General features: G+C 35.4%; 1 protein-coding gene across 5 annotated transcripts in view; it reads left to right on the top strand.

Moving 5' to 3' along the window:
* LOC116162985 (CUGBP Elav-like family member 4) overlaps positions 1 to 12,643 on the top strand; it is a gene marked incomplete at its 5' end in the record, with an annotated part of 86,332 nt that overhangs the window by 16,468 nt on the left and 57,221 nt on the right.

Raw genomic sequence — 12,643 nt, 5'->3', positions numbered from 1 at the left:
CTTTCTTTTCGCAGCACTGTGTAGATGTGGATATTTCTATTACACAAAAGAGTGGCTGTTTAAATAGAGTTTTTTTCTAACTATATTTAAAATTGCTTAAAGCGAAGACTTTTTTATATTGTTCAGCTTTAAATGGCATTATATGAAAAAGTAATTTTACAAAGTACATCAGAACAGAGAAAATCGCTCTTTTTGAGGTGGGACTAAAATAAACAGAACGCTCAAGTGCGCCTAATGACTGAGTACACATAATCTGCATACTTCGCCATGCTTTTGCAAGTCCTGGCATATGCCTGCGTTGCTATTGCCTCATTTGCAACCTGCAGGTCGATCATTTACATAGAATAACAACCGCGGGTGGTTTGTCAGAGAATTGAGCTACTGCTCTCACACTGTTCATTAATATTTCATGTTTGTATATATTTTTGGATTGTAATTGATGACATTTTGTAACATTTTATTATAACCATTTATATTTCTAGTACTCCAAGCGCTTGTTTATTTATTTGTCGTAACATTTTGATGTACTTCTACCAATCCGTTCATATATCCCAGGCCCATCGCAGAAAAATATCCAGCCTAAACTTTCACGGCATTTCGTATTACGATTGTAATGTACATACATGACAACGTTTATTGATTAGTAGGGGTTGCATTGGAAAGTGAATGGAAATCACGTTCTTCTCTTATAGCCTTCGATATAAATCTGGACACTACCACAGTTGGGCCATTTTGTGGTCGGTACTGTAATAGATTTTCAACAAAACTTGGTCAACAGTTAGAAACATGTAATCGCCGCACTCGTGCTTTTGGCTCAAACGTATTTTTCACGCGTTGGCCTCGACACGTACACCATCCATATTTAATGATGGTACTTGCTATAATGATATATTATTGATGAGGAGTTTATGATTGTCATTGTCACGAGCTCAAGTTTAATGAGCTCTACAATGACAACCATAAACTGGGAAACAATACTATTTTATACAATTTGCGATGTCCATCTTTGATGACATATTTGAAACCAATGTCATACCACAGATATACATAAATAACGTATATCTGTGGTCATACGTACATTATAAATAGGTATGTCCAGATTTCAGAATATAAAGTCAACTGCCACTGTGAGTGGTTTAAATACGATGATGAACAAATGGCGTTTAAAAAACCACATGATAATGATATCCTTAAACTGTCATGTACATGGAATATTACGATACGATAAACTGACGCTTGAAGATAAAATGTGGACTCTCCATCTTTAATACAAGCACAAAGTGAATCCAGTTTATGGTTGAAGCAGTGTAAGTGAGACAGACAATTTTAGCATAGTTCTATCACACTTCCGCTAGTGGGGTCTTATGGAGATTTCTTACGAAAATGATGATCGCGTGCATTTATTTCAATCTGCAGGGCACACGTAAGTATGTAGATAGGAAAAAATGTATAGATAACAATTGAATGGGACTAAATGTACCTCAAAAAACTTTGCGACTGCATATGATTATCTTCAACCGTTTGTGAACAATAAGGATTTATCTATGTTCACCTGTATGTTGTTCCGCAATGCCGTTGAATGCGCTGAGTTCTCCGGCGTCTACACTCGACACGGACTTTTCATCCATTCATTTTAACTTCAAATATATTTTGTGCTGGCTATGCATTATTTGTAAATGATGTAAAAATGTCACGTCACGTCACGCGCAAATGATACACAATGTAATGTTCTACAAAAGAGGCCACTTCGGGGTGTGTCTGTGTTAAATGGTTTACGTCTTATAGTCATTCAAGGGTATCGCAGACGTCAACACGAATATTTGCCCGGAACTAGGCCCGGAATCTTTGTTGGGAATTTAGTCCTCTTTATCTTCTAAATGTTTTTTTTATCTATTTCGGGTTGGTCTGAGTTTTAAACTAAATGCGCATAAAGTGATTTTCTTAAGAAAACACCATAAGACTCCATTAGTGAAAGTCGAGGCTTTCCGTCTCTTTCTGCCATGGATCAGGGCATTTTTTCACAACTTGACGAGTAGTTCATACATCCCTCTTTATTTCACACCGTGACTTCTACTTACAGCGTCGGTATACCTTTTCATTCTATTTGGTTTGCACTTGTGCTAAATCAATTTCGAACGACGTAACAAAGTCCGTCCTTTTTTTAACATATAATTGGATTAAGGAATATAAAAAAAATAAAATTGAAATACTCCTGCGCATAAATAAATTTTGCAAACACCTGAAACAATCTCTGAGTACGAATCAACAAAGTGATCATAATTAAGCATGAGACATCTATCTGGATCGTTAAAGGGTTTGCATAAACACACGATTTATATGAATTTACACAGATAAAATTTATTCTAACACACAAATCAAATTAATAACAAAATTCTACCAACCAAAGTAGACTATAACAAAGTCAGCTTACGCAGTCACAATCTTAGCCCACTACACTTTTTTTCTTCTCTCTTCTTCGGGGCACAAGGAACGTGATTTTATTGCATTGAATTAAACTGGCGAGCGATGAAACAAACCAAGAACAACTTGCCACAAAAATTAGCGCAGAACGCGCGTCTTTTAATCTTTCAACGAACAGCAACCCGGTCTCGAAATTGGCAAAGGCCTTCCTCTAACACCAATTTCACTATTTAAAGTCACTCTCCTATTTTCCAAAATTCGAAGATTCCTCCAATTACCGAACACGTAGCAACACAACGGCCAGTCACACATCCATTTCTTGTTCCTCTTTAGGTACCTAAATGAATGATTAGGCTAACTTCTATTATCGCCCAGAACATTTTTCTACGAAAACACTCCGTTTTTGCTCGTTAAAACGCATTCTTATCGCTAATAAATTAAATCATCCTTTTAACAAAATTAATAAAAGTGCTCATAAATTAAAACAGAATAATCGGTAAATTGCCCTACATTTACCAATTCTAGGAATAAATTTTTTAAAAAAGGAAAAACAGACCACTTGAATACAACTAGTACCGCAATAGTCATTTTATGTTTACACCTAAAGACCCCACCAGAATAATTAAATAATTTGAGAAGAAACTTAACTAACATTACTATCAACGCACATTGACATTGTTTGCATAGCAGTATATTCGTCCACCCATCTATACATAGGTGTGTTCAAGTATTATACCTCCAACTGAGAAATTGACGACAAAAGAACATATGTACGTACATTTATGCTAACGAAAAAAATACCTACCCTTGTGAACCAGTTACGATTTTTACTTGTTTTTGAATTGATAGCGGATTAAATTGAACAGGATAATTAATCCATACATCGGGCGGATTATACATCGAAAATTCTCTTTTCCATGTATATTAAAATCAACAAGCAGCAGATAAAACATAAAATTTGTAAACACAATTTAATTACTACCAGTTTACACAACTAATCGAGACAAAGACCACATTTGACATTTAACAAATTCGCTCAAACTATATATGCAGTTTTTTTGTGCCATTTTCTTGCTTCTCTAATATAGGTAAGTGTATAATGAATGAATGAGCGACACTTACCAGAGATACGATTCTCGATTTATTTGAAGGTTGGGTTTGCAACTTTCACCGAGCACACAGAGTAACTGAAATGATATTAAATTTAGACAAACACACAAAAAGTTTAGTTTTCGTACATAGTACCGATATTCGAAAATTAGGTAAGGGTTTAAGGCCTACCATATTTAATGTAAAATCATGATACTACAACAGTATCATGATGTAAAATAGGGAGTTATCAATTAATGATCGAGTAACATGAGGAAACGGGCCCTTGGATCTACAAAACAACAAAATGTCGTATTTTGATCAGTATCATTATCATGCAATGATATTTTGTTTTTAGCGCATTTTTGAAAAAAATACGCTATTACCTATATTCGTTATGGCTGGCTGGCTGTCCGGCTGAGATCTCAGCAATTACAATAGCTAGAGACTTCAAATTTTCACTAAAAGCTTTCTGCTATAGTGTAGAATGTGTAGGCTCTAGTCTATTTTGAGTTAGATTGCTCATGAGATAGATAATTTTAAACTTCGCTAATAAAATACTGATCGGTATTATCAAAAATGCGCTTTCATCATGCATAATGGTGATTTACAACTTGTTTTAATTTCAGATTTGGATTCAGTAGAAATTTACAGTTTGAAAATTCCTCTATGGTGTAAAAAGCCTTTGAAATTAAAAAACGCTTTATTATTTTTTTAAACCTTTGAATTCCTGCATTCTTTACACTATCGAACATGCGAGTACAAAATAGTGGTCCATTGTAATTTGCACAATTACTTGTTAAGGAAAGTCGGCAATAATTTATTTTAATTTGATTGCAAATTCTGGTCCCGTACTAATGGTGGGAAGAATTGTTGTCTTAGTTTTTACAATGAAGCATCATGTAAAAACTCAGCAGGACCAAATATAGAATGATGGAACTGTCAAAACGCCTAGTTCTGTTTAAACTTGTCTTACATCATCTGTGTAATCCTGATAACTTTCCTTTGCACACATTGTATATGTATTATACAGTGTTTGCACAGAAAAGACTTCCTTTAGATGAGGAGTAGGACCCCATGCATATGCATATGGGTATGAGAAATGGGATTGAAACAGCGCAAAATAAGCTGTAATAAGTACATGTGTTACATGTGACCTTTTTTGCAAAGAGATTTACATCAATGGTTAACCGGATAATGCAATTTTAGAGCCGGGTCTATAGACACTCCTAAAAATTTAATTGAGTTGACATTTTAACTTGGATCTTGAAGAGAACATCATTTCAACAGTCTTGTTTTTATTCAAGCTCAGCAAGTTACACTCAAACCATTCTTTAGCTAAGCTTTGAATGGATAGTTTTTCCTTGATTACGTTTGATTCAATTTTGCTTTTGTTTAGTATCGTAGTAGCGTGAGTATATAGCTATAGCATATCATATACTTTGCTCTGTTGTCAATAATAGGTAAATCGTTTATCTATATTATGAACAGTAGCAGTCCTAACACCGATTCCTGGGGTACAGCTCGACTGTAATTTGATATTTTTTTTTTCACGACGATGAACGGCTTATCGTCTGGCATGAAGAAAAGAATATAGCAAACTGCACCTTTTGGCGTCAAAACCATAAATAGTTTAATTTCACAATGACACAGCGAGAAGTGAAGTTTGACGGAGATGAAGATTATATTTGTGTAACTGATGATTTAGATGTTTTCCGGTTTATTCAGATATCAACCTTAAGATTTGAAGTTTTTATTAATTTAGTCCGTGTGGGCTATGAAAGGGTTTTTGTGCCGCAGAAGGTTTCCCTGGCATCGCCTGGTTGTGTGCGTTAAAATATTTTATGTTTTCGTCTTTTTTCCGTACAAAATGACGAGTTTTTATTCAATTTCCTTTCCCATTTGTGTATAAAAACAACCGCCAGTATTAATACCGACATACCCACAAGTTTTTCTACTAGGCGTGAATGGAGTACCTATACATTCAAATGCCCGTGTAACATTACAGAATTAAGCGATCGTGTAACCTCCGTACTCCAGGACGTCACATCTGTAATTAGTAAGTGATAGAATTGCATATGCTGTTAACCTTTGGCGTCGAAATCCAAATTGTGAATTGTTCAGAACATCATTCTCCAAAAACAGCACAAAGTTGTAACCTGGTAACGGAAAATTGAAATTGCGGGAAACTGGACACAGCACAATCTTTATTTCCATTATAGCACACAAAGTACAAGTTTGAATTGAAGTAAGTTGCAGTTACAACTTCGGAGACACCTATGCCCTAATAGTTTGCGTTTACCGTTTACCTTAGGGAACGGAATTACACTTATATTAATTCAATTTGCTTGCTCATTTAGAAAATGAGTATCTAGAAAACTAAGAGATATTACTTTCGTAATTTTTAGGTTCGGCTGCGTATTGAGGAAAGTTTTTCACCCCTCATTGACTATTGATACAACAAAGTTTGTTAAGTTATTTGAAATTGAACGGTTCGAGAAACAATTTTTTGGTGAACCTCTACAACTCATTTACAACAAATTTAACAGAAAAAGTCGCATATGCCAAAAACTTCGGAGTCGCTCGGGGTTTGCATGTACTGTCAATGTTGCGGACTTGTGACTTCCGATATTTGCGGTTGCGCGCTCATGAAAGTATTTTATCTCGATTATGCTATTAATCACTCTAGTGTCAATTTCCTCAGTTTTACTGTGTAATCAATAATAAGCATTTTCTTTCAACACGTTATAACTGGTGACGCCAATCGAAAGTCTTAATGAAAAGGAATTAAAACTTTTTGCAGAACAATATAATCCGCTTCCATTCATTTCCATATTAATCGATGGAACTCACACACCGGAATCGCATACCTTCAAAACGCGCTACGAGTGTTGTAACTTGCAAATATAAAAGCAATAACATTCCCAAGTGTAAAAATTAAGGTTAGCTTGTTTTCAACCTGTTAAATTTTTAGTATAGACTGGAAAAGTTTTAATGCATACGCAACAGCCGTACACTCAAGAGAAAGCACACACTTTGCTCAAGTTTGTTACAACTTAAAACAATTGAGATGAAAGCATAATGCCAGAATGCATTTAAACACGAAACTTCCAAAAATTTCCTTTGTGCGATACAATTGACCTCTATCAATCTATTAGATCTGCAAAGCACGTTTACCTAGTAAATATGAACGTTACACAATTGCAGGAGTGCATATTATGAGGGTATTATCTAACTGAAATAAAATTAGTGCAAATGTTAATACAATCCGTTATAATTAATAGCTAAATATAAAAAATAACATCGGGTGATAAATAGAATTACTAGACCAGCTGTCGGCTTCCAGAAGGGCGGCAGATAATCGCGCCTCCGCTCTAAAAAAATCGTTTTTATGGAAGTTCCCTTATCAGAAGCAAAATAAATGAACTTGATAGAAAGTTAAGGAAAATGATCGAGTTGCCTCTCTACGCAATGCTGTGGTCGTATCGCATAAGCCATTTATATAACTCCAACGCAGGGCTTTTAGTACTAGTTAGCAGTTCCCTTGTTTCTGCTAACTGACATAATTTTCCTCTTATACGCATTAAATGTGGAAAGTGCAGGAACGAGAAAGTAATGCTTGCCGCACTTGCGCCAGTTGATGACATCTGGAATTTAATTGATATTCTTAACTGCTATATGAGGTTGTGTAAGTTTGGTACACGACGACAGCTTGGGCATTTTTGAGGAATTCCGCCGTATAAATCACACCTCTTTGCCTTTAATTAATTCTACCAGAAAAGTGTTTTCATGATTCTAGCCCTTTTAAGATGGTAATTGTTACATACGCAGTACAATTTCCAATCGCACAATGTCTCTATTTGAGAACTCTTAACACTTGTGCTACATTTTTAGGAAGCTTTTGTAAACTCCTTTTCATATGCGAGAGACGTTCTGCAAAAGAAAAAGTTTCTGCTAACATGAAAATAAGGTTCCTATTTTTTTTCATTGTGCCTTGTGCGGTATCAATAAAAGGGCTTTGGAACAACTCTTCAAATACCGCAGGTGGGATGTTAAGAGGTATGTCCACATGTGCAACTTGTTTTCCGTCGCGAACCGCGACGAGTTCCGCGCCGCACCAGTGTGGGCTGCGGACCGCGCAACGAACTCCATCGCGAACCCGATAAGGGTAGTTGCAGATCGAAGTTCGTTGTGATCTATGAATTATCGATTTTTCGACAATACATCAAAGGAAAAATTGCGTCGCACTTGTACTGTGTGTAGGTGTACGCAACGTTGTTTGGTGCGACCAAATGTGGACATGCCTTTACCATAAATACTACAGTACTTACTTGACCTTTTTCGGCAAAGCGATGCAAAGGGCCAACCCACCTTGACCGATCTCTTATCCTTTCCATATTCGTGGTGTAGTATTGGTGGCAGGGATATACTTATTTCATTTGTCCAAAATTCGAAACACTTTTTTTTAAATAATGCAACTCCACTTTTTATAATATTATTATTTATTATATTATTACTTGTACACCGTACCACCATAATATTGTTGATTCTGCCATCACAAGTGTATATTTCCTATTTATTTTATAAATAAGCTAATATATCATGCTCATCAGTCCCGATCACATTAAAATACTTACAACATTCTTGAATAATGTTATAATTGCTCTGTACGGGTGTAAACATAACAATCAATTTTGTAAAAATGACGTAATGCCTTTGAAACGATTAACAAAAGAAGAGAATGTGCAAACGAGAACAGCATTTTGACATCCGACGTAACACACGTAGGCAAAGTTGTCCCTTTTTGTGACCAAAAAAATGCATTTGCAAATTTTGAATAATCCTTGAAAATAACTGAGATGCCACCGAAAAAGTGAAAATTTCAAATTTCGTTTCAATTTTCCCTAGCTTAAACGGTGGGAAATTGACGGTGAGTGAGAAAGATCGTCAAAGGATTTGGTACTAATATGGAAATAATGTTAAAAATTTTACTTCCTCTTTTCTTAAATCTCCAAAATTGCGACCAAATGCTCTTTTTAATACACGAGCACTCACGGAACAAATATTTTCTTTTTTTACAAATAAAATGTTAGTATAGCGTATTTCGGTCCAACACACACGCGTTGATGTTTAACGAACCAGTACGCGTATACATGTTTGTCGTGATGTTCGATCATGTGTTCCCTACTTAATACTTTACTCCTACTTAACGTGTACATAGCAGCATTTTGGTATTCAAAGAAATATTTGGAAAAGTGACGCATAACATTAGCGCGAAATAGGAATACTAGCAGTAAATATAAGTTCCACTTAAACTACACTAATGGCCATTTGCACCGACAAATTTAAGCGGAGCTTAGCTTAAGCATAGCTTAAAATCCATGGCAACGATTATTGAGACAATAGTTACCATGGATTTTAAGCGACGCTTAAGCTAAGCTCTGCTTAAATTTGTCGGTGCAAACGGCCATAAGTGTACAATTAGTAAAGTGTAAATCTAACTTAAGTAATATCTATGAATTCCGCCCTTAGTTTAGGGAAAATGACATTTTTGACAGATAGTTTGCGCGTTAAATTTAACGTCAGTGATACATCACAGGACTGAATATCATCGTATTTTGTGCAAACCATGAAGCACCAAAGTTGGTACCCTATGGTGTAAATAAATTAACATTCGGGTTTACCGTTTTGAAGATATGAAAAAAATGTGTGTAGTAAGTAGGAAAACACATGAAAATCCTCTTCAAATACGTCCCTCGATGGTCATATGTTCAATGAAAAAAACCCCTAAAGCTGATCTAAAAAAGCGACAGAACACCTCAGTGTGACCCTACGGAGTTATTGGATTTGTCAAATTTGCAGAGTTTGAACCGAATAGGTTCAAGCGTTCATTTATTTATTTATTTATTTATTATCCCTCTCTTGTTTGGGCTCTCAACAGGCTTGTGTCCAATCACATAGTGACCCGCATAATGCTTTTTAGAGGTGCCTCTGCAGAAGGCCTTAAGTTGTTCTATACTACTCCGGTATTTACCTTACGAATTAGGAAAACTGCAGGAAAACCTAATTCGGAGTAGCCGGCAGAATGCTCGAAACTGGTTAAGGAGATTCCCATCTCTGTCACAGATGAAAAATTCTTACCTCAGTCCAGGTTCGAACACCCAACCGACTTTATAGCCCAACGCTCTAGCATTGAACCACAAAGTCGGGATTGGCAGAGACCAAGAAGCGTGACTCCAAGGGGTCATTGGATTTGAATCATTTTCAATAGGCTTATTACTTGTGGCGTATAGGTAAACTGTGCAAAGTTTGAACTAAATCGGTCGAAGCGTTTGACAGTTATCGTGTTCCCAGACAAACGGATACCATCGACTCCCCTATCAACCTTGGATCGCTTTGCTCTGCCGATTAATAACATGTAAGGATATCATACTCTGTTCCCAGTTATAAAACATGGATCGTTCCTATGAATCAAACACCTACTCACCGTGCTATAAATGCGAAATACACCTGAATCCTTGACGTAGGTACACGTATTTCAGAAACTACCGACCCGGCGATAGGGAAAAATCGTTATACCTACCTAATATCACAAAAAAATGAGTGTCGCATTTTTAGTGCACAAATGGAGCCGTCGAAAGTAATAAATTCAGTGTACACTGTACAGAACGTTCTAAATTATACACCAATTATGTTAGTTGGGTAGGCATTTTTCTGGCAGGTTTGAGGCTCTATATAGAATTTAATTTTCTGTTTATTATAGCACTAACAGTGAAAAACAGAGACGTCTCTCTAAATCTGGGTAAGTAATGATATCTTTTTTGCTATTTAAAATTTGTTTTCGCGTATCAGAGCAAAATGACAAAAAAAGGCGCACAGAGTGTCGGTTATGGATCGTTTGTTACGTTCTTATTGTGCGTCTTGATTGTTACTGCTACGGGATAGTCATTTGAATATTTATGTGGAAAAAGACATAATAAGAAAAGTAACGTCATAATGTGTATCATTACAAAGAAGAAGGCCCTACTAAATCACAATGTACAACGCAGCCTATTGATACCGGAATTTGCTACATTGAGAGCAGAGCATTATGTTAAATTATGGCAGTGTTGCGACCGGTAATAATGCGCAACTTTCAAGGAAACGTTTCATCCTGTCGCTTATTATTTTTGCTTCCTCTTTTCCTCTATTTCTTATTGGAAGTGCTCATTTGTCATATAAATGTTCGTGTTGCATTGCCTTGCTAGCACAATTTCCATTCGTTTTTCAGCAAGATAATCGGTTCTTTCGAACAATATCCTATAAAATTTTCGTGCAAACAATTTAAATGAAAATGATGTACTTCGATTTTTTGTAATACACATTAGAGTTGACAATAAAATGAAGTTTGCAACTTCTATAACGGTCGTGTTTGAATATACTTGTATTATATTGCTTTTTTGATGTAGGTACCTTAAAACAGCGCTACGCAACTTGATAAAGTAGTTGCCGTATTTTATAATAAAAGTGAAAGTTTATACCTAGTGACTTTCTTATATATAATATGTAGGCAATAATTATAAAGTTAGCTCGTAAATAACTCAGTTTGTTTACTCGGATTAGGAAGTAAATTTCGTAACCTTATAAAACAAAAACGATTTTCTCGTATGGAAATGGATATACGATTCCGTAATAGTTATTTGTACAACTAGTTTTGAAAGTGATACTTTTTTTCATGAATTTGCACTTCGATTAATGAGCAGGTTAATCAAGCAAATTCATGAAAAAAATACACTTTCAAATTGTATTGTACACGAAATTTTTTGTATAGTGATCCTTAATAACACATAATTGAATAATATCATAGACATTCGCAATTTACTCTCACTCAAAAATTGATGCTACTGTTCATAGGACTAAACTCCATGGAAACTCATAGTAGGTACAAATCGTGATTAAAGTAACACTTTCCATACGACTTTTCGTAAAATTTCGGTAATTTGATAACTATGCAAAAAAAGATAATTACTAAGAAATGAAAGTGTTTAAATAATCGTCGAAATCCAATTTTTTTCCAATAGTCTCTTTCCCTTTATAGCAATCTTGGAAAATTGAATATCGCATTAGGGTCTTCAAGAAAAACGTTGCTAAGTAATTGCAGAATTCCCAATGGACAAAAGACGTTTTAGCAGCTCGTCTGTTACTGACACTTTTCGCTTGTCGATTTTGCCAACCAATGCATTGCTCTACATTTAATATTAAAGCACATGTTTATCTATTCAATAACGTTACTTTAGTGAGCATGAATAAAGCAATTATTTCGGTACACTTGATTGCGATTTGAACACTTACGAGAATAGTCTAAAAGCCAAGGGTATTTAGGACGGTAAACCACATTCACTTACAAACAGAGCGCCGCATGTATGCATACTATGGATATAATTAAATTTTCTCATTACGAAACGTGTCGACTTGCTGAATAAACATTTATTTACCTTAAACCCCGGTCCCTCGCATGGCGGACTACAATTGACACGGCGAGGGTGCTGCCATCAAAGATTTCCATTAAACGTTTCAGTAAACAGCTTGCTGGATTATTAATGGACATGTTGTGTGATGAAAATTGACTTTCCACGAACCGTCAGTGAAAGCAAAATCACAAACTTAACCGTTCCTATCTCTAGATCGCAATTTGAGTTTGATATTTCTCTAAAATTGTAAAGTAGCCATTTACTCGTATTTGCTTGCTTCATATTAATAGAGTTCTAACTAACTTTCAAGTTGTAGTCGACAAATCAATTAAATTCAAGGAATTTGTTACATTCAACAGTTGCGTTTGTTTTATACTGCTACAAAGTACACTATGATCAAGGAAGTGTGCAATGAAAACAATTCGTAGGTACGCAAACAGCACTACGAAAAGTTTAAATGTGTAATGAGTACCTACGTTTAATGCACGCTTGGAAAAGCAGATGTGCAATTCATTTACTATGAGAAATATAAATAGCGAGATAAATAGTAATCACTTCTAAAGTAGCTTGTGGAAAATAATATTACTGTAGGAGATACCTCCGCCATTATTTCTAATAACATTTGTGGCTCTATTTACAAAAATGGAGGCATCATGGTTATTAGAAGATGAAAATATATATAT

The sequence above is a fragment of the Photinus pyralis genome, unplaced genomic scaffold, assembly GCF_008802855.1.
Source record: "Photinus pyralis isolate 1611_PpyrPB1 unplaced genomic scaffold, Ppyr1.3 Ppyr1.4_LG2, whole genome shotgun sequence".
NCBI lineage: Eukaryota > Metazoa > Arthropoda > Insecta > Coleoptera > Lampyridae > Photinus > Photinus pyralis.
The sequence above is the reverse complement of the archived record's forward strand: the minus strand, read 5'-3'. Positions and strand labels throughout refer to the sequence as shown.